The 23,677-nt window shown below is 35.3% G+C and overlaps 2 protein-coding genes and 1 non-coding gene across 3 annotated transcripts in view; 2 read left to right on the top strand and 1 right to left on the bottom strand.

Annotated features, from left to right (window-relative positions):
• Nucleotides 1–23,677, top strand: part of Lrp4 (LDL receptor related protein 4) — a 1,066,574-nt gene that overhangs the window by 949,059 nt on the left and 93,838 nt on the right. The window lies entirely within an intron of this gene.
• On the top strand, nucleotides 788–889 carry LOC118195216 (U6 spliceosomal RNA). The gene has a single exon (XR_015042406.1). It is a non-coding gene; the product is annotated as a U6 spliceosomal RNA (small nuclear RNA).
• LOC118187669 (core alpha-(1,3)-fucosyltransferase-like) overlaps nucleotides 22,541–23,677 on the bottom strand; it is a 631,908-nt gene continuing 630,771 nt past the window's right edge. The window contains exon 6 of the mRNA XM_085820906.1: nucleotides 22,541–22,996. The gene's annotated coding sequence lies outside the window, so the exon portion shown is untranslated. The remainder of the gene's footprint in view (nucleotides 22,997–23,677) is intronic.

The raw sequence follows: 23,677 nt of genomic DNA, 5'->3' as shown, positions 1-23,677 counted from the left end.
GAATGAATCGTAGACTGCTTTAGAACAGGATGTTATGTTTATGACTTACGTAAATTTAAGTCTTTATTTTCGACAAGTTTGAAACCATAATTTTGAATTTTGTGGCAGAAAGGTTTTCGGCACTAACTTCGATAATTTTTTAAACCATTTCATTTTTTGCGTAACTTATTTAAATTGATATTTCACGGGCCTATACTTGATGACAATATTGAATTTCATGTGATCTTAATTAAGAATTGAATTTTACATAGTGTTCGATATTGTTTTACAAAAGGTAAAATGCTATTTTAAGAGTTAAATGTTTTGCTGTATAAAACGATTTTAATTATTTTGATCGGAAAAATAGTTATTTTTAATTTTTAATAATTAATTAAACTTTCTTATATTAAATTTTTTGAGATTATGTTTTCATTCTATTTTTTAAAAAAATCATACATAATCATTTACCAAGGATTCGTAGTTTCCTGAATGTTATCGGCCTTACCCAGTGGTCGAAAGGTTAAAACCTGATGAATACTGGCAGTTCATCTCCTGAATGTTATTGGCCTCACCCAGTGGTCGAAAGGTTAAAACCTGATGAATACTGGCAGTTCATCTCCTGTTCGAACCCAAGCAAACTTAGTGGTTAGTTTTGTGGTTTTTTCCATGTGTAATGTGAATACTGAATACAAACCAGTTTTCAGTAGAACGTTCCTCCACGAAAACACCTCTCTAAAGCAGGCAACTCTAGTGGGCTTTGACATATTCTAATAACCAACAAAAGTATGATCTATTACTCAGAGTGGGTCTACTTGCTTCTGCAGTACATATACTAAAATTGGAACGATACAGAGAAGATTAGCATGGCCGCAAGGATGACATGCAAAATCGTGAAACATTCTACCCAGAGATGGGTCGAGTTAATAATCATTTGATCAAAAAAAAAAAACAGGAATACAATGATATCCGCTTAATAATCAATAGTGCTAACGTATACTGATACTCTGCATGATTACTAATATATTAATTTGCCTATAACAATATTTTGCAATCAAATGATTAGAATAAATATGAGTCCACGAATCAAGTAATATTTTTACGTTTTCTTTTACCTTGGTAAAAGTTGTATGTTATGTTTTAATGTTATTTTCTCTTGCTGTTGATTGTCTGGATTTCGGATTGTCTAGACGAGTTCATTGTAATTCTATAAGTTTCCGAACACATTCATTTATTTTCAGACTCTCAGTTTCAAAACTCTTCAGCTGCTTAATCTAGAAAGGGCAATGAAAATCCTTATTAATGCAGTTAGCATATTTCCGTGACATATAAAGAATAAACTCAAACACTTGGAAATGTGAATTTAAAATACGTATTGCGAAACTGTTTATATAGTTGAATATAAAAAAGGCAATTTACATTTTCATCTGCTTTTATGCGGGATTTATTTTTAAAAAGGATTTCTAAAACGATAAAAATCAGCTGTGCAAATTCCAAAAACAGATATTTTAGATAATATTCAACGTGTTTCTCATTTTGTTATTTATTTAAACGTTTATTATTTATATTATAGAGTCATTAGGATTTGTTGAAGCAGGAGACATAAAAAATTAGAAATACCCTCACCTGGACTCGAATCACAGCCTCTCGAATGCGCGCCGAATTTGCTACGTTTAAACTACCAAGGTATGCTAGAAGGGGAGAGAAAATACCTAATAACATTCAAGACATTTATTTAAAATCTCGCTATATTTTATGAATAGACAAATAAAGTATTACGATTTAGTTTTAAATGTTTAATTCATTTTGCAGGTAACTGAGTTTATTTATAATCGATTAAATTCTTAAATTAAGTCTTCAATTCTTAAGTTGTTTTAAAAAGTGTTCTTGAAAGTTTCTGTTGCCATTATGGAATCATTGTATTCTCTAGAAAAAGGATGTGAGCTTTCAGCCAAACTTATATCTTAGAATTATTAAAGCTAAACACGAGACCAAAGTTTTTTTTTATTTGTTTATCACAAATAGGGTTGCCTTCGTGTAGGACTTTCTAACCACGGGCAGGAGAAAATAGTCAAGGACGTTCAAGTGTAAGCGGGCATTCTTTAACAAGCCGTTAATTAATAACCAATTAGTTCCCCTGACTCGGGACCAACACTAATCCTCCTAACATCCGCTCGCGGATACAGGATTCTAAATTTGGAGACAATCGACCCTTTAGTTCCGGAGTTAGTATTTTTTGAGTTAATTATTTGGACTTAGATTTTCGTCATCTGTGTGCGAAAAGTGCTATGTCAACAGTGAGTACCGTGTGTGTTAATAATGCCATTCCCTTTCACCTAACAAAAACGGGAAGAAGGACTGAGGATTATTAGCACAATTTGCTAATCAAGAGGCTAATTGGAGTAGCTCGTCGGGACCCTTGGATTTGGAATCCTCACGCGATAAGGATCACGGATATTTAAAAATCGAAATTTTTGAACGAGTACAACTAGAAATATTAACTTTGTGTTATTCCGAACTAGAATTTACATCTTCCAGTGATTGTGCCAGTGATTTGCATAATTAAGTGTTGTGTGACTATAATCTGGATTACGCAGTTCCGCAGCAGCATCCTGTACAGAATTCACAGATAAGATAATAACGGCCAAGGTAGGCTTTCTCTACAATAATTAAATATCTAATTATTTTCCGAGTTTAGCTATATAATTGATTTAATTTTCCGCCGGATGTAATCAATTACATAATAGGACAAGTACTCTTTTTGTTAGCTACTTCAATGACTAAGATACAGCTTTCTATTTAATTAATGTAATTAACTTTCCTAATTTTAAAATTTAAATTGTGTGTTGCTCTGCTTCGATGGTGCAGTAGCACTGAGTAAGAAGCATGTGCTAAGCTAATTGACATATTTTTGCTAAGTAGCGCAGATAAGTTTTTAATTGTGTATTTAATTACCTGCTATTAGCAACTTTATTTTGATATTTCACAACATTGTGGTATTTATTTTGTGTGCAGTCCGCATATCGTGACATCTAAGCAAACTGTAGTCTGATAGGTGCCATAGATTAATTAATGTATGTGAAGTTAATTATCTGTAATTAACAAATCTTCACGTTACCTGTTTCAGTGGTCTTAATTTTGAGTGTATTTATTGACATAGTTGCTTCACTGTTGAACAACTGTGTATTAATATTGGATAACGAATTTAATTGACATACAGTCAGTTCCCGTTAATTTGTGCACAGAGTGATATATGCGATTGTTTAACAAGTTAGTGAATTTAATTAGCATCTATAGTTAGTATTTGATAATTGTGTGCAAGTGATATATGTGACATCATTAACAAGTGCTTAGGAAGTTTTAATTGATATATACAATTAACTATTTATGACTTGTGCACAGTGTGACACATGTTATTTGTGTAATTTATTTAATGAGTGTTCTTATTTTGACATAGGCAGTTAGTGTTGATTTATCGTGCACAAAGTGATTTTCATGATTTATTAAACAAGTGTCAAGTTATCTTAATGGTGTATACAGATAGTTCTTGATTAATTGTGCACAGAGTGACATATGTTATCTATTTGACCAAAAATAAGTGCATTGCGATTCTTCGCATTAAAGTGCCTTAGTTAAAGTGAAAACAATGTTTAGGGCATCGCGTTTAGCTGTTAAAAGTGCCTTAGTGAAAGTGTCATCAGTAATTAGTGCATAGTGTCTACTCACATAAGAGTGCTCTAGTGAAAGTGTCATCAGTGCTTACCGCATCGTGTTTATTCTCAAAAGTGCATTAAGCTACACCAAGTGTTTTTTAGTGAATTTTTCTCAGCGTAAAGCGGATCGTGCGATACTAAAGTGACATGACACACCCCTCAGTGTTGCCAGAGAACACGGACACCCAAAATTTACAAGAGCCACTGGATACAAATGCGCTGACAACCTCGGAATTGACCCACGAGGACCGAGTTAAAGCCCTTGTCAAAGACATCTGGCAGATCACTGCCACTTACAGAAGGGGAAGGCATCTTCTTCCGCAGGATCTCCGAGATCGGGTCCAGCAATCTCTAAGTATCCTACAGGGCTTAGCAATTGAGGGTGAAGACTTTAAGCCCAAGCCAGTTACTGCAGAGATAGGTGTGAATACGTCCACTTTTGTTTGCTGCAGCCAGCTGCACACGCCGCCCACGGCAGCACAAAGTGAACCTCAGCAAAGAGCCACTCCTCCAGTTCCAGAGGCATTTGCTGGTGCACAGGACACAACGCCAAGGTCGTTTGCAGAGGTCGTCAAGCTTACGCAGAAACTCAGCCTAATCCTAAAACCTTCTGCGCAAAAGAACAAAACACAACTGAGAAAAGAGCTACAAGAGAAGGCGCCTCTCAGCAAGTTGCAAGTAGCAGTGGAAAGGATTTCCACCACAGCAAAAGGAGAGATAGAGGTCTATTGCAAGACAGCGAAGGACGTCGACAACTTAGAAGAGGCATTGCAGAAAGCCAACATCGATGCCAGCCTACGCAGACGACAACGAAGGAAACCGCGTTGCACAATTCACAACGTCTCAGACTCCGTTAAACCGGAGGATCTCATCGACGAATTGGCAACGACAACAAGCATTTCAACCAAAAATGTCAAGGCCCTTTTCAAGCTCAGAGAGAGAAATCCAATGCGTGTTAAATGGGTCCTGGAATGCGACCCCTCCTGTATCCAGGCAGTCCTTCGAGCTAGAAGAATCTACATCGGATGGCACGCACAGAGTACTTGGGAATACGCCGATGCTACAAGTGCCAACAGCTCGGCCACACACAAGACCAATGTACCTGCAAAAAGGAATTCTGTGCTTACTGCGCCGGACCCCATCACACCAGCAAATGTAAAGCCGAACTTCCAGAATGCATTAACTGTCGGGATGCAAATGAGAGACACGGAGCTAGGTATGACTGCAGGCACCCTGCATATGCAGCGGAGTGTCCAGAGTACTAACGTGAAGCGGCATATATCAGAAGTATTACCCAGTACTGATAATAGCATCATATCACAAAACAGCGGAAGCCAGTCAAAAACTGATGTACTTGTCAACCGAGAGACTATAGCAGAAGAAACACCGGTGAAAATACTACAAATCAATATGCAGCGCGCCAGAGAGGCAGTCGCTCAAACAATACAATATGCAATCGAAAAGAACATAGATATAATCCTTGGTCAAGAGCCTTATGTCAGAGAGGGGATGGCAGTAGGTTTCCCGGTAAAATGGACGGTATTTCAGAAAATAGATAAAGATAATGCACCAAAAGCAATTTTAGTATGTTGCAGGCCGGACTGGTCGCCGGTTATCATCGCAGCGGAACAAGACAACATTGCAGTACTCCTGGAAGTTCATTCACTTACTTTGGCCATCGCTTCGAGCTACTCGCCACCGACAGTGGAAATTGGGCCCACTGCAAGGTTCATGGAGCACGTTTTACACAAGATAAAGATTCCATACGTACTTTTCGGGGGAGATTATAACGCCCATAATACTACCTGGGGCTATCGTGCCACGGACACAAAGGGCAGAGAACTGGAGGACTTCCTCAGCTCGAAAAATCTTGTTATCCACAATACCGCAGAAGCGCCACCCTCCTTCGACAGAATCTTCGCTCGGGGCTGGCCTGATCTCACTATTACGTCTTTGCAAGCAGCGTTCTTACTGACAGATTGGAAAGTAGATGATCAAGAAAGTCTAAGTGATCACAAATTTATAACTTACTCTCTGCGGCAGTCGACATCTATCACCAAAATTAAAAGGTACAATCTCCCAGGTAGAAAGCTCCTTACCTTCACTAGGAAGGTTAAAAGGCACCTGGAAACTCTTGAACCGGCGCTACAGCACGCAGACACAATGGCAGACTTAGAGAATTTCTCCATCAGGCTACAGAACACCCTACAATTAGTTTGTGACCAAAATCTCCCCAAGAAAAAACCTCAGAAGATAAAGGAAATGCACTGGTGGACGGGCGCATTACAGAAGCAACAGCGTAAATGCAGGGCTTTGCGAAGGAGATTGAAGTACGAGAGGCGGCTAGAGATCATCTCGGACACACTCACCATTTTTCAAAGAGAGCGAGCAAAATACAAAAGGATGATCATCCAGGCCAAAGTAACATCTTGGAGAGAGTTCTGTTCCAATACAAAAGAAGTATACGGGCTGCATCACAAGATAGCAACGGGGAAGGTGTTCAAGCCTTCGCAGCTTCAAATCCCGTCATCACTGGATAGCAGCCAAAGCTACACGACTGACACTTTGAATGTATATTTAAATACTGTGTTCAGTCAGGACGATGCAGAGCAAGACACCGCCGAACAAGCTGCCCTTCGAGCAGATACAAATAGTGTAGACACAGAAGCAGATCCGGAATTCACGCTTCAAGAACTGCAGAGAGTGCTGACAAGTCTGCCGCGTAAGAAAGCCCCCGGGACAGACGGCATGAACTACACAATCGTAAAAGCTACCATAAAGGCATATCCTACATTCTTCGTAAGCTATTTCAATAAGCTTCTGTCAGTAGGACTTTTTCCAACACCATATAAAATAGGGCAAGTGGTATTATTCCTCAAGAAAAACAGAGATCCTTCAGAAGCCTCATCATTCAGACCCATCTGCCTTTTGTCTGCGATGGGGAAGGTGTTGGAAAAGCTAATCATCAACAGACTGCGCCACCACTTGCATCTCAACGGTTATCTCAGCAGCAGCCAATATGGCTTCAGGACTGGTTCATCGACGGTGCATGCTGTCCATAATATAAAGGAGACAATTCTGGAAAATAGACACAGCGGCCACCACACGGCTATGGTCAGCATAGACCTAAAGAATGCTTTCGATACGCTGTGGTGGCCGGCTATCAAGCAGGCATTACGAAGGGCCAATTGCCCAAGTAACATATATAGTATAATAAGCAACTACCTGCAGGATCGGAAGCTATTAGCGGTGCATAATGCAGGCATTATCGAAAAGGTGCAAACTAGAGGATGTCCGCAAGGATCGTGCGCCGGGCCGCATTTATGGAACTTAACGTTCAATGGAGTACTGACAGCGACGTGGCCGGCGCACACTAAAATCATTGCATACGCGGATGACGCGGCGCTTATCGTAAAGGGTACCACGCGAGAAAAATTACAGAAAAATCGCAATGAAGTTTGCGCGATCTTTCATGACCAGTGTACCAAACTTAAACTCACAATTGCAGAACATAAGTCAAAAGTCCTTTTAATTCCGAAAAAAGGAGGATCCTTAGTAAGACGCCCCACCATAAAGATTAACAACCAACGTCTGCAGATAGTGGACCAGCTAAGATATTTAGGGGTCACTTTTGATCATAAGATGACCTGGATCCCTCACGTGCAGGATCTCAAACTCCGGACGGCAGCCATAGCCAAACAAATGAAACTCTTTTATGGTCACAAATGGGGGCTTAACCCCCATATTCAAAAGGTATTGTACACGACAGTCATCGAGAAGATAGTGACGTATGCTGCCGCAGTATGGGCCTACCCAATGCAAGGAAGGAAAATCAGACATCTTAACAGCATACAACGACCATTCGCATTGGGAATCACACGGGCCTACCGCACCACCTCCACCGATGCCATTAACGTACTTGCTGGTCTCCTTCCCCTGCACATCCGGGTTGAGGAGGAGGCAGCACGCCAACACATTTTGCAACTTAAGAAGGCAGTTACTTTTGATGATGAAACATACTACCCGGATGAGTACGAAACAAACTTCTGCCCTCTTGACGTCCACCCGGCAGAGAAAGGCAAAGGGATACTTATCTCAATTAATCCCACTGCAACTCATCACTCAAGGGAAATGACCATCTATACAGACGGGTCTAGATTGGACGAAAGAGTGGGATGCGCCTATGTGGCCACGAAACAAGACAACGCAATCGAGAAATGGAAGGGACAGTTAAGACAACATAACAGTGTCTTTCAAAGCGAAGCAGTGGCAATTGCACAAGCGATTCGCTACCTGCACTCGCACCAGCATAGCCATGTCACCATTAAAACGGACAGCTTATCATCGTTATATGCCATTTGGAATGCAGATCATCCCTCGGAGATTATACAGGGAATCCAGAGAGATCTTAGAAGTAACCCCCAGTACCGCACAAAATTAGAGTGGATAAAGGCTCATGTTGGCCACTATGGCAATGAACTTGCCGACCAACTCGCCAAAGAGGCAACAACTGACCCGCCTGATGCACCAATTATCATCCCATGGCCGCATTCGTATTTAAAGAAGACACTACGCCTAAGGGCTACTGGCATGTGGCAGAACGAATGGGACCAAAGCACCACAGGGAGAAGGACCCACTACTTCATCGGCTATGTGGACACTAGCCGAAATGTAGCGAACGCACAGTTGGTAAGGTTCATTTCCGGGCATGGGCCCTACCCGGAATATTTCTTCAAGCGTGGCATAAGTCACACAAGTCAATGTGCATGCGGCGACTCAGGCTCACCAGAGCACTATCTAACGTCATGCCCATTAACAGAAGGACTGCATATCAATCTCCCTGAAACAAATCGCCAGCCGTTCTGTAAATATATGATAAAACAGCGGCACTTTATTAAAAAGCTGGTACAGTTGATGGACAGACTGTCCGACTTAGATACAGACTTGTGTCAGCCATAGAACAACCGAGCATGTAAAAACAACTTAAGCATTTTAAAAAGGACATGTATTGCAATGTAGGAAAACTGTCATTCAAGTGAATTGTAAGAAACTATAATGTAGACTAGAAACTCACAGTATAAAGACTGCATGTATTCATACCTGGAAAGTCAGTTGCATTTAACAATGTGCATGTACTGTGTAAATAAATTTCGGCAAATTATACCGTAAGACCATATATAATGAACCGATATATAATGTAGGCATAACGAATGTATGAAAGTGCATATATCTGTAAGCAAAGTAATGTAAGGGAGTGTAATAAATGTAAATATTTTTGTGTATCAGTAAGCTATGTATAAGTAAGTTATGCAATTTAAAGTAATGCAATATAAATGCAGAAATGTCTAATAAAAATGCATGGGTAACATATATGTTTTGTATTATGAATAAGGGATATAGGATGTCTAACGCAAAGCAATGTATGTATTGGAATGTCTATTTCATGTACTGAAAAATTATGCAATAAGTACCCAAATAACATGTAATGTAAGTAACCTGTAAGACTATTATGTTTGTAAATATTTGTATCTAAAAAATTAATCAGAATGTATCTGCATGTATCTATATGCAACTGCAAGTATATGTAACCTAAGTTTAAGCAGTGTAGGTAAAATTAAGTAATATGTGAAGCAGGCGTGCCTGACTATGTATGTATATAAAAATAATGTAACGCAAGACACATGTAATATTGGCATATGTAACTGTACATGCAAACTCTATTTATATGCAATCTACAAGTAATGTAGGTATATTTATTGAAATGTACAGCTAAAAACTGTAACTGTACACAAAAGTAATCCAACGCAATGTAAGATTAATGTAATTCAGGTAATGCATATGCATTGTATGCCGGAAATGAGAGACAAAGTCAGTATGTAACTCTGTAAATCACGTTATCCATAGAATATGTTAACCAGCAAACAAGAATGTAATACTAAATATTAACAGCCCTTGTATGGCCATGTAATTGCTCTTTTGAAAGACTCAAGGTTCAACTCTAGATATTGGTGGACGTGGCGCTACACCAATTAACCGACGGTAAAGGGGTGGTGCCCACGTCCCCCGTCGCATGTCGCATGTAGGACTTTCTAAGGGTAACTGTCTCGTATATACGTTAGACTTAGAAAACCACGAAAATGCCCATACAACAGCCCGTTCGCCAGGATACGAACCCCAGATTGAATTACCAGTCTTTACAGCCAGGTAAGTCAGGTGACCAAGACATTGTGGTTTCGTTAATAATGAGATGAGTGATTTTTATCAAACATGGGAACGATAATTGTGCAATCATGACGTTTTTAAACTAATAGGAATAAAACTTACAAAACTTACAAATAGAACAAATCATAGAAAATGATTGAGAACACTCATTCAATTTGAAGTTTCCAAGAGGACATCTGTTGCCGATTTTCATTTAAGGAACAGACAAGATTGTTTAGAAAGTTATATATATATACATCCAAATCCTAACTCTGTGGCGTTTGATACCGAAGTTATGAATACCAAAACACGCTGGAAAGTGCCCATTTTTAACGAAAATATGTTTGAAATACATTGACATGCAAACATATCGGCCTGACTTATCCTTTTGACATGCTTCCGGTTTTAATTCAGTGCTTTTACGGTGTTTCAATAATTCATGTTTCTCTTAGCGTGTTTTAAAATTTTGTTTTATATGTTTCAAGCGCTTTTGCTTTTGTTCTTGAGTTTCTACATATTAGTGAATCTTAAATTAACAGCTTCTACCAGAATTTAAAAAAAAGTAATAAATAAAAAGATAAAAAAAAAACTTCAGCGGAATGAAACTGCCCATAATTTCTATACAATTTTACCTCCGCATACCAGTTTAACTCGCTCCGTGAGCGATCTCTAAGTCGATATACTCGTGTCCTGAATCAATTTTTGCACTGAAATCCATTTAAACACAATTACGCCATTCCAGCGTCTCCTCTAAAACAAAATCACCTCAGTGTTTTTGCTGCATGTTTCTAAATAAGAAAAAAAAAGACACTGCATTCTATAGAAGACTAACAAGACATGAAACAGATACGTAAAAGAAAATGTAACAAAATAGACTGATTTTCTAATAAACTAGTTTCTCGAGTGATTCTCAACAAATTCGTTTGCATCTCCGTTATGCATAACCAAAGCAATAACCTTTCCGGGGATAAGGTCACCTCCAGCTCTTCCTCTACGGGATCGGGTTTGAATACTTGAAATTTATTTCGAACACAAACTCTTTCCATAGCTTCTTTAACACAGAATTTCCCTGCAACAACTTCCCATGCTCCATCGATAATTCTTTGACCTATTGCAGTACTATACTGTTCCTTCCAGGCTCCAAAATGGTGAAGTTGGTAATGTCTGTAACATCAAAACAGCGGCGAAATAGATGTATAGTGAAGAGTATCTTTTAATTTTGATTTAAATTTGAAATCAACGACCAGTCTACGGTCTGTACCATAGGGATGGCTTAGGTTGCAAGGTAAAGAACCTGTAACATTCTCACTGGTGTATTTCTCAGTTACTGTACAAAGGGACGAATCTTAAGAACTAGTTAGGAAATAATCGCTTAAGTTCGTACAAGAAACAACAAGATGGAAGGGTAACTAACCCTTTATTATTCCAATAAGATTTAACAAAACTCTGTCTTGGAGTGTACAGTCACAGCCGATACTTGGGTTTGAACTTAAGAGACTAAAAATTAAACTAAAATTAAACTAAAATCGTAGAATTAAGATTATCTAAGGAAATATAGCCGAAGCTATCAAGATTCTAATCGAGTTGGCCCCTTAACTTTACTTGACTACAAAGCTTATCAAGGACTTTCTGGGGATGTATACAGTAGAAGTACTATGTTCATACTTCGTGCTATACTCTGACTACACGCAGACACTCTTGTTTAGCAATGATTTCATACTTTACTTCTAGGAACATCATCCTCTTCTACTCACTTTCTTAAGACCCATTGTTATAAATATATCATAATATTAAATATATATTTAAATTGATATTTATATTAATTTAAATATATATTTAAATTGCTATTTATATTAGTTGTGATATATCTTTCCAGGCAAAATTATTGAATAATCAATGACGGAAAATGAAGAATGTCAAAAAATGAATACGAATTATTATAGAGTTGCATGTAGTACAAGGTAACCATGTTAATGAGCGCGCTTGTTTACAGAGCCACCTAGTGGTAGCTCAACGACTCTCTAGCATGGGTTCGTACCCCAAATTCTACTCATACCCAGATATAAAAATTTGCTCCAACGTTTGCTCGTATACCGAATATATGGTATCCAGAGAAACCACTGTAATTCTATTCCATCACTGGTTCAAAAACCTAATCATGAAAATTTTACTACCTTGAAATTTTGTTCTGGCGAAGCTAAACATTGCGTTAAACCTTATAAAAGATACTCGACCGATGGTTTATTAAAACCGCTGAATACTGGTAGCTCGATTACTAGTTCACCCAGGCGAACTTCTCTGACTGCGTAGGTCATTTTCGTCAATTTACTCCATGTGTAATGTGATTATGAGCTAATTTTCCTTAGAAAGCCCTCTGAGAAGGCATATTTAGTCAGATAGCCCTGGGTCACTGAATTATAGATCTTACGTACTGCATAATCAATAATTATATGTAAATTCCCTGCTCAGTAAGCTTGAAATCGTTTTATTTATACTTGGTAAGGATTCATTAAACTTAGAGATCCAAAACTATTTGGACGTTTAATAAGGAAAACTTACTTTGAAGTTTGAAAGCTAAAACAAACTCGATCGCTATTACTATGTACTACTGTGCTTTAGTTGTGCTAATCATCAAACATGTAGATCTCTTTCTTAGCCGTTCATTAAAATCTTCTGACTTGATTATCAAATGTATAAGACATACATTAATAAAAGCATCAAATAAATAAACTTAAAAATCGTTCAGATGATTGTCAAGCAATAACTGGTCCAAATCTCTAGGCCTTGGGAATTTTTTATTAAAATCTTTGAACACCACTAGCAAATATTTTCTGAAAAAACAAATTCTAATCTCACTTCTCTCCGAATACTTTTCTCTTTAGTGTATATCATTTGTCAGCATGTACTTAGTTCTTGTTGTCAGAGAGAAAATTATAAGTCAGATGAAATGTAAAAGCTTTATGGCGTAAACTATTTAGATTATTCGAATGACGTGTTGATCATTTGGAATCTGTTCTGCTAAAAATGGGCTCTGTGCTCTTATATTCATCTATCCTCCACGAAATACCTCTTCCTAACGAAAGCTGCCTGTCTCAGGGAAGTAATAAATCCTCTGTCATTAATCCATGGGGAACGGGGTAAAGGGAAATGCCTAACGAAGACAAATTGCAATTCTCCAAAAGAGAAAGTATCTTGTTTGCTTTCACAAAATGCTCACTGTATTTCGTCGGTGGTTTAAGCATAAGGAAAGTGTTAAGAGTGCTAATCGCCGTATTTCTGATAGCTGTCTTTTAGTTTTAAATCGCCTTTCATGTTTGATCTCTGCTTGTAATACTTCAGATTATCTGCTTCGATTTTTATCCCGAGTTGAAGTATTTTGTATGTTGAATCGTCCGTTTAAGAAATTAAGAATTCGCTTTATCCAGCGAGTGGCATGTCAAATATTATCAAATTTCATCAGTATCCGGTACTTAAAAATAACTTTAAGTTCGTAAAATAAATAAGTGAAAAATAAAACGCTTTGTATTTCTTAATTCCCTTCAAGCAAACATTTGCGTGCGTATTTCTTGATATGAGATTATTTATTTTAAATATTGACTAAAATTTTAACCTTTAAATGCAGTCTCTGAGCAACAAATAAAAAAATAAATCAGATGATATATTTTGACTGATCCATGAATTATCTATGATATATTAATATCTCGAATATAAAACATATCTGTGATATATTTTAACCTTTAAATGCAGTCTCTGGCCACCAAATAAAAAATGAATCAGATGAAATCAAATTATATACTATTTTAACTGATCTATGAATTCTCTATGATATATTGATATCTCAAACATCTTAATATGCGACTTAAGTGTTTGTCGCCGATAGTTTATTGGTTGCTTGCGTAACTGTAAATTGTTTTATTCCCCGTTCAGTGCAGCGCGTGACGAATGTTATGAGAAAGCTAAGCCGGAAAAATTAAAAATACAAGAGCACGTGCATTTAACATTTAATAAATAAATTTAACATCTATATATAATACAATTCGGAAATATGCAACCGGTGAAACCCGGGATGAAAAAACAAATAAAATGAAGTAAATAAATATCTTTATTATATGCGGCTTAAGTGTCTGTTTGTTGCCGATAATTTATTGGTTGCTTGCGTAACTGTACTAACTAATGGGGTGAAGTTGCCATGGCACAGGGTTGCCGTTTCATTTGAGACGTAGACAATTTCCTGTAAAACTTGCCTTTGCTATGACCATCAATAAGTCTCAGGGCCATTTGGCATTTTTTTACCTGAGCCTGCATTTGGACACGGTCAACTTTATGTTGCCTGTTCAAGAGTTCGTGAAAGAACGGATGTAAAATTAAAAATAATTGATGGTCTTCTGCAATGCGAGCTTAAAAATGATGGAAAGATCTACACAAGAAATGCTGTGAACAAAGAGATCTTTGACAAGTGAATTAACATTTTATTATTTAAACCACCTTTATTTATCTAGCGGTGGCTCTTAAGAAATGCACCGCCAGTGGTTTCCTTCATTGCACTGTACTTTAAGCAATTAAGCAAGTAGAAGGGGGAAACCCCGTGAGGCAGTAAACAAAGGGCCGTCCTCGCCGCCTGCCCTGGGTAATTCAGTTTGAATTAGCAGACACCTTTGCACAAATCATTTTAATTAAAATTTATAATATCTAGAACAGCGGTCATTTTGTATGACCGCCGGGCTTTCTAGTAAAATATATCTGTGATATATTTTAACCTTTAAACAGTCTCTGCCCAACAAATAAAAAATAAATCAGATTATATATTTTGAATGATCCATGAATTATCTATGATATATTGATATCTCAAATATAAAATATATCTATGATATATTTTAACCTTTAAATGCAGTCTCTGCCCAACAAATAAAAAATAAATCAGATGATATATTTTGACTGATCTATGAATTATCTATGATATATTTTAAAGCCTCGTGAATGTTCAAAGGCAATAAATGTAAATGAAACGTTTTGATGACTTTGTGTTACTAGAGAATGGTAGCACATAATAAAGCCAGGTGAAGTGTATAATTCGTTTTAATAAATCTCGTGCCATTTCGTGACTTTTCATCCATTTGGTATACTAGTAATAACTTTGTTAGTGTTAAGAATTATGTTTCCACATTTTAATAGGCACGTTGATTTAATTCCCTGTTTCTTTACATTTATTTAAAACTTATTTGCTCATGTTAAATGTTCCATAATAACAGCAGCTTTATTCTGCTATGAACATTATAATCAAATTTTGATTCGATTTTTACATAATTTCTCCAGGAATCTTAAGATATACTTAAATCGATTTTTCAATTAATTTTGAAAAGTCCTATTTATAATTGTTAATTCATCTTTTTTTATCATTTAAAAATCAAAATGATTTCTGTTTTTGGCTTTTATCGGCGATATCTTTCTCTTTTGGCCCTTGGTGAACCTATACATTTTTTATCTGGCTGCATGAATCAAGTTTTACAGTTTATGTAAACGATCCCACAGAAATAAAGAGGAAAGTTCAACTAATTAATAATGCTTAATGTAATTATTACAAAAAAGGATACTTTCCTCAAAAAAGAAATTAATCTTTAAAAGTCTTTTTTTGTTTTTGTGTTTACTAATATAACATTGTGTCTTTTCTTAGTATTCTTTACCATACAATACAGTTTTTGCAAGTAGCTCGTACGAAATACCTGCTTCCATTGAAAAACAAAGAATGCCCTTCTGTTCTTAAGAATAGTCATTCTTTTTATTTTCATAAATACTATTTGTATAATACGTTTTGGAAGCTGATCTTGAATATTTTGCTTTTAAGTTAATTATAGAACCTACAATCTAATGAGGAAAAGTTTTTAATAGTTGATTGACATTTCTTTTATATTCAGTTGTTTCAACCAATTTAATTTTTACTTTCACTTTATAGTCCTAAACACGCATCATAGAATATAATTATATTGTTTCGAATACTAACGTAAATCAGAATTACATTGTAATTTTTACTTTCTTATAAAACATTCATGTATTTGCATTTGTTGCTTTGTTGCTTTTGAATAGGATCTAGATTTCATCTGCCGCATTAACATATCATACATTTAATTTCCATATAAATAAAGAAAGAGAGAGAACCTAAACGGATTCAGATTTTAACGTCGCATCGGAAATATTGTTAAGAGTATTTATTAGCCAAAGTGAGTTAGCCTAGAAGGGCTATTAATTTCTTTTTGACATTTTGTAGCGTTTCCTTATAAACGGCGTTTCACTTTCCAAATTACTGCTACCAAATTCTATCGGGCTTTTTTATATTTAAAGAAATCAAATAACGAATAATCTGCATAAATGCATGTATGTTTCTCGCATTGTGATAAAGCAACGGTACTTAGAGCCATCAAAATTTGAATAATATACGTTTCCACCCGAATATGGTCATCTGGAAGCCCGCATTTGAAATTTGGAATTTGTTTTATTATTTATTTCATATTTTATAAAGAATTAATGGGTTTTTGATTAAGAAACTAAACGATTTCAAAGCCAGTAATGGCATTACTGTACGAAAAAAAAAACATTTTTATCTCCAGCTAGCGAGACTGTGTATCAGAAATTTTGAAGTCATCCTCTTTGGAATATTTTCGGATACTGCTGTTGAACTGAATTTTATGGTTTAAGTGCGAAAAACGTTATATTTAATAAATAAAGGTAACACACAAAATGTTAAAAGAAAAGCCTCCTTTGAGCGTAATATAAAATCTGAAAATCTGAAATCTTTGAGCGTAATATAAAATAAATAAATAAATAATTTTAAATCTGAAAAGCTTTCAGATTTAAAATTATTTATTTAGTTATTTTTCTCGCTGAGCATCGCAGGTTACCATACTGCTCTTGTACTCACACCTATTAACATTTTTTTAAATCCTTTTAGCTTGATTGTTAAGTATCGCTGTCTTTGCACTTACGCCCTATACAATTCATCAGCGAAATCACATTTTTTAGAAGCAGCATATGTTTAGAATTCCCGATGCGATGTTACGTTTTGGTATATATTTTTTCTTTTTCTTTTTTATCTTTTCTACTTTTATCACTTCAGTGTTCAGTTTTTTTAGTAAGAAAAATTATAAAATTATAAAACTTTTTGTCTTTTATTATGAAAGTTTTCTGTATTTAACTTTATTTATTAAATATCCATAATTCCATAGCAAAATCACAAAATATTTAAAAACTGCGTATCTTAGGAATTCGCCGCAGAGTATATTAGAGGTTGCCATATATATATATATATATATATTCATTACATTATCTCTTTAAAAACAGCCTATCATTAGGTTAGCCGTCTACAATAATTATCATACAAAATAAAAATGTTCATAATCGTTTTAATGAGTCCAGATAGTTTAACTTCATGAAATATATATTTCTGATTAGCTATCTCCTCATTTTAATGAACTTTTATTTAAATCAGTTATATTAAAAAGTAGAAAATATATTATTAAGAATCGTGTTTATTGTTTTTTAAGTTTGTTACTCATTAACCCTCCAAGCTAAATCTGAAAGTTTAACCTTTGTTGAATAGCAACATGCTGGGGCGTGAAAAATTAAAGTACTTTATTTCCGGCAGTAGCAACACATTGCTTTCAAATAGCCGAGTTTGTTGATTAAAAATGAAAGAGAAATATCTCACATTTTGCCGAATAGTAACAGTCTGCACGCTTGAGATAAAAATATTTTATTCAGAACATTATTGCTCCTTCTCGCTTTCTAATCTCTGAGTTTATTAAACAATGATTCATTAATTAAAAGCAAAATATGAATTAAATCAAAGAAGAATTTTGAAATTGAAATTCGGGCATTCTGGTGCACGTGTTCGGGTAGAAGAACTAAAAATCTGGTGGATGTAGGTGTCGTCGTTTTTGCACAATGCTAGGAACATACAATTTTTTTTTAACACATAGCGATAACATTTGGTGTCAACCATTGAAAAGTGATTATCACAACGTTTTAAGACTACTAGCAACTGTGATGCTAATAGATAAACAAGCGATCAAGCGATTAAAAGTAAAACAAGTACTTTGGATTAAAATTATTCAACAATGCCTGTTCTGTAACTTGCTTTGAATGTGCAATTTTTTGAGTAAGTCTTCCAGAACTAATCCTCTCTCCCAAAGGAAAATGACCGTCTTATTTATAATTCCTCCTTACATAATTTGTTTATTTAATCGTATATTTAATTCAATTTCGTCTGGTTTAATTTAGGTTTATTATCGAATTAAAGCTTTTGTTCATTCATTATGTATTTGCTTTAGGAAAAACAAATATACTTTTTTTTTCTATTTTGTAAAATAAAGTATTTTTTAAACTTTTTCTAATTCTTTTAAAAGTGTTTTTTTTTATCATATCCGACAAAAAGTTATCCTTTTAAAAATTTGTATTCCGATTTACATTTTGCTGGTTTGTTTTTAAAGGATTTTCATAAATTGAAATTTTGTTTCTTATATGCTTTTTATTACAACTCGTTTTCTTTCATGCGTATTTCATTTTGTTTATAAAGCTTGCGAAAGGTAAATAAAATAGTATATACGAATTCACTTCAGTTAGGAATTAACAACTCAGCTGTTGCAGATGAAGCATTTTTTAACGTTAAATGCAACATTTTCAATAATAAATTGTATATAGTTTAATAAACAGTCCTTTCTAAAACTCTTAATGTATTAAATAACTACTGAGTTCGTATTAAATAACTACTGAGTTCTTTCATCTAATTTGTAGAAGGCATCAGTTTAAGGATAAAGAACGTCTGTAATCTTTTCTTGTTCTTGATTCCAGTAGTATATGACTAGGCTGCGTAGTGATAAGTGACAAATCAGAGCTGAGTGAATAAACCAAAATCCTGGATTATAGTCTCTTAGTAAGTGAGGACTTCAAGACCTTCTCGACCCTTCCTCCTTTATAATCGTGACGCTTGTCTTCATCAGCCCACAATACTTTATTTTATTCACCTCATTTGAGTTCATAGTTCAAATCAACATTTTTCGTGCGCTGTTTGGGAAGCAAAACCTTGAAATAGACTGGGAATAAAGTGGACAAACAATGAAGAGTCTGGACCATCTTTCGCAAGTGTCGTTACTATGGTTACGATGCAAGATAAGTGGAACAGAAGAACCTTGACATGGTTATTCTTAAGTAACAGACTTTATATAATTATATTCTTTCAGTAAGCTAATGGCGAGAACTTGTTTCGGACCTTCACATAAATCAGTTTCGGGGATTTATTTAATTTACTTAACAGTTATTTTATGTTGATGTAGCTTTTATTTTATGTTGATGTAGCTTTTATTTTATGTTGATGTAGCTTTTTTTTTCGTCATCTTAGCTATTCTTTGGATGTAACAGATCTCAAACGCAATTTTCTTGCTTTAAAATCTCTTGCTTCTCTTGCTTTAAAATCATAAATATAAATATAGAAAAAAGAAACATCTTTAAAATCTCTTGATTCTCTTGCTTTAAAATCATACTTTCTTTCTAGACTGCAAATCGATTAGCACGCGTGTGTTCATATGAAGTAGAAAGAAGCTAGTATTTAAAGGAAGGTTTTGGAAGGTAAAATCAGAGCGTGTTCTGCCTGCCTGAAGGCCACGTTGCTATCTTTGATTTTCTAGAGGTTAAATTTGCGGCGTCTGGAAACTTGATATTGGGCTGTCCATATCCTTCCTCGCGGCGCAGCCAGGTGGACGCCTGGAAGGACTTAGTGAATGTTCTTGACCGGAGTGGTTACCCTGTGTCAGAACTTTGACGTGTGATTTTAGACTTAGAGTTTCCTCTTCCCCTCCTGGTGGGGTCGTGGAATGTGAGTTTCTGGTCGCCCCGTCAACTTGGATTGAGGGGGCCAGCCGGCTCTGCCGACTGGCTCGCGACTCCTATGGAGAGCCACTGGAGACTGGAACTTTAAATCTTGTGTAAGGCGGTCCTCTGGACCGCCAGGAAAGGGATTTTCTTTTCTATAACGTTTTCGTAGTAAGTATCTGTAGACAAATAATGCCCAATCTGATCAAATTAATATTGGAGTAATTATGAATTATGTAACAGCTGTGTAACCATTGAATATAAATGCTGTATAATAAAAATGCTTCAATAATGCCGTAGTTCGGAATATAAGGACAAACAGCTATGTCGCCATAAGTGGCAGAAATTGCGATATCGGTCGCACAAGGTAACAGCTGTAACACTCGGCACCAGAACGGCAACGTAAACCACAGGGAGACGTTGTTAATCTGAATATCTAATGTAAAGGGCCTATACCTACTTATTAGGGTAAATAATAAGTCACCCTGCAGTTATATCTCATATCTAATACCCAATTATTTTAACAATTAAACTCTTTAACTGTCTGATAGTTACTCAGTTTTCTATTTTAATTTCGAATTTTCTAGGGAACACCTTAAAGTTTTTCTCAAAAATGTTGTTGAAATGGTACGCATGATGTCAATACAAAATAGAAACATGTCGAGAATTAATTTGTTGAGATTGTTGTTTACTTGAATTGGTTAGAATTTAGCCCATTCACCAAGCTTTAAGCGCATTCACATAAATAACGTTTACAAAAATATCCAATGTATTTAAACTAGGTTTACTTCTTAAATTCCTTAGTTAATTGTTGACGAACGCTAGTTAGTTGCTAACGAACGATACATTTTGTGATCTTCTTTTTAAAAAAATGGTTAAGACATTTTTTATTTCTGATTCTGATATCGGCTTAGCGATTAAAAAAAGGTCTCAGCCTCTTTTTAATCGCTAAGCCGATACCTATTTTCTAAAAAAATATTTACTCTGAAATCAATAATAAAAAATCCTAGCGCTTGAAAGAGATTTTGTATTAACTTAAGTCTTGATCGATTATTTTGTTTCACTTCTTCTCTTTATGTTCTGCAATGTCAGATAATCTGGTTACATATACGTCTGATAATCTGGTTACATATACGTCTGATAATCTGGTTACAATAATATACATAAACGTCCACTCGTAATATTCATCTCATGCTTTGATCTGCAAATGCCGGAGCATTACTCTTAATCACATAATATTTTATCTGTTATCGTCATCTTAGCCATTCTTTGGATGTAACAGATCTCAAACGCAATTTTTATACCTATAGGAAAACCAGATTTTTATCTCTTATAGGAAAGAATATCCTCAGGGTCTCTTGTTTAAGTCGCAACGTCTCAGGACGTTCGGAGGCTATTCTGGAGATACTGATTTTCAGATGTCCGTAGGACATCGTAAATAAACATGCGGAGGAGATCTTCTTTATGTCGCGGGATACCCGAAGATATCTTGAAGATGTTAACTTTTATCCATCTTAAGAACATAATTGGATATTCGGAGGATATCTTCTTTAAGACGCTATGTCCCAGGATATGCGAAGGTGTTCTGAAGAAACCGATTCCCCAGTGTCTTGACGAATTCGTAATTTAATATCCTGAGGATAATCGTACTGCGTTTTTCTAAGAACTACAGTTCTCAAACGTTTTGAATATGTTTTATACTGACTTCCACCAGTTCTGATTTCTCGAATTTGCAGACCTAAAATATAGACATTCTTCAATTATCATATACATTTTGATATTTTAAAATACATATATTAAACATTATTTAGAAATAATAGGGGTATTGAAGTAAAGCTTGTTATTTCTTTATTAATTTTCCCTGCTCTTTTGGTTATATTTTTGTTCATTTGTTACTGTGTATATTTTGTATTATTACCGTGTATATATAAGCCATTTTCGACATATTGGCTGTTTTTGAGATAGGCTTTAAATTCTAAATGACATATATTTTATAAAAAAATTCTTTAAATTAGTTATAATTTCATATTACGAATTATCATAAATTTGCATCAAATTACCAATGAACTCAAAATTCTTCAAAGAATACAATTCTAGGAGATCGTAAATAATCTAAAAAGAGCTGAAAACTATTTACAAAATTATTCTTAGGCTAAAATTTCCTGTATATGAAATATGTAGTGTTACTAATATCTGTATTGATATTACTGCCTATCTCCTCATACATGTATCTGTACTGTTACTACTGAACCGAGTAGCCAAACATCTAGATTTGTACTCTTCTTTTGGTTTTTTGCTAAGATCACCTCTACATAGAACTGCACTTATTCCGCTTCACTAAAAGGTGCTTCCTAAAATTTCTCGAGTTCAAAATTTATCAGCTTCTGTCACGGGACTGTGTTCAATTTTTTTGGGCGAAAGTAGCATCCGAATTAAAAAACACACTATTGATGAACTTAGTGGTACCAAAAAGTATAAATACTATATTATTCCATTTGATGATTCAGTGTGTTCAAGAATGTTCCTCCAACTAAAACAACAAACATTTATTAACACAAATAAAGTCCTAATTAAAGAGTTAATTAAATCGCTATAAATTTCTAATTAAATTATTGAACCTATTATTAGACTATCTTGACTTTTCACATCTTACACGTTTAGCATCTTACCGGCGTTTGATTATCGGAGCACAGAAGCGCCCTCTAGACGAATAGGGCAGGAATTATATAGCATCCCCACTTGAACTCACATGAGCTTATTAACAAAGCATACATTCAGGAACAAACACAAACTGAATAATATTATTTTTATTATTTTTCTTATTTCCAATGGCAGATTATGAACAGTTACAGAAAAAAAAAAAAAAAAAAAAAAGAACAAGAAAATAGAATACAGCAATACAATGAGAAAAAAAAGCTGCAACAGAGTCCATTATATCTAACATATCTCTTGCCTCCCAGTAACGCTCGGCGAGAAAAGTCTTGCGCAGAGCAGGACAGTGGGGTAGATGTGCGGCATCCATCACCTCTCCAGAGCTGCACAAAGTGCGTATTGGAGAAGGAACAATTTTAAATCTATGAAGATGATATTGTAGGTAGTCATGTCCGGTGGCAAGGCGGAATTCAGCGACCGCTATACGCCTTGGGCCATTACACAAATTCGGGATAGCATTCTTCCAACACTTATGACAAACACGATGATAGAGATCTTCCTGAGCACGTACTTTGATCCATCTTTGAATAAGGTCCCTAATAGTATGGAAAAGAAATGTACTCAATATTACATCAAAATACAAAGAAACAAAATTCTTCACAGTCACTTGATATACAAACACAAACTACATAAATTTCATTTAATATTTTAAATAAAATCAATCAGATACCAAGCTTTAAAAATCGCAAGCTGAGTTATAACTATCGTAAATGCATTGAAAGAAAATTAATACTTTTACACTTGAAATTGAACTTTCATTTTTAAAGATTAATTTCCAAATTATAAACAAATTGTACTGAGCGTTTTATTTTTCCTTTAGGAGTTTTAATAAGAAGAGTACGAATTTTTCCGTTTCCTCTTGGGTGCAGTTCTTAATTCTTTACCATCATGCACGTGTTTCTGGGATATCGCCTGATCATTAATCAAAAGAATATCATCTATCTTACCTGATTGTTGAAAAATACGGGCTGATCTCAGATTAAGCAAATATCCCTTTCTTCGCTTATTCCAAAAGTCATTCAAAAGAGTTTGCTGATATTTTTAATTCTTTACCAAAGAATTTCTATTAACATTCAAACCTTCGATTTTATGCTTTGTTACAGGTAAAGACACCAACCTTTTACCAATGAAAAAGTGAACTGGGACGAGTTGAGAGGTTTCTGAGGGTCTATTTTACAGATACGCGATAGTCTTAGAATTAACCATGGTTTCAATAG

Source organism: Stegodyphus dumicola, chromosome 7, assembly GCF_044657685.1.
Source record: "Stegodyphus dumicola isolate Sdum_Otavi_A_Nest chromosome 7, ASM4465768v1".
Classification (NCBI taxonomy): Eukaryota; Metazoa; Arthropoda; class Arachnida; order Araneae; family Eresidae; genus Stegodyphus; species Stegodyphus dumicola.
The sequence above is the reverse complement of the archived record's forward strand: the minus strand, read 5'-3'. Positions and strand labels throughout refer to the sequence as shown.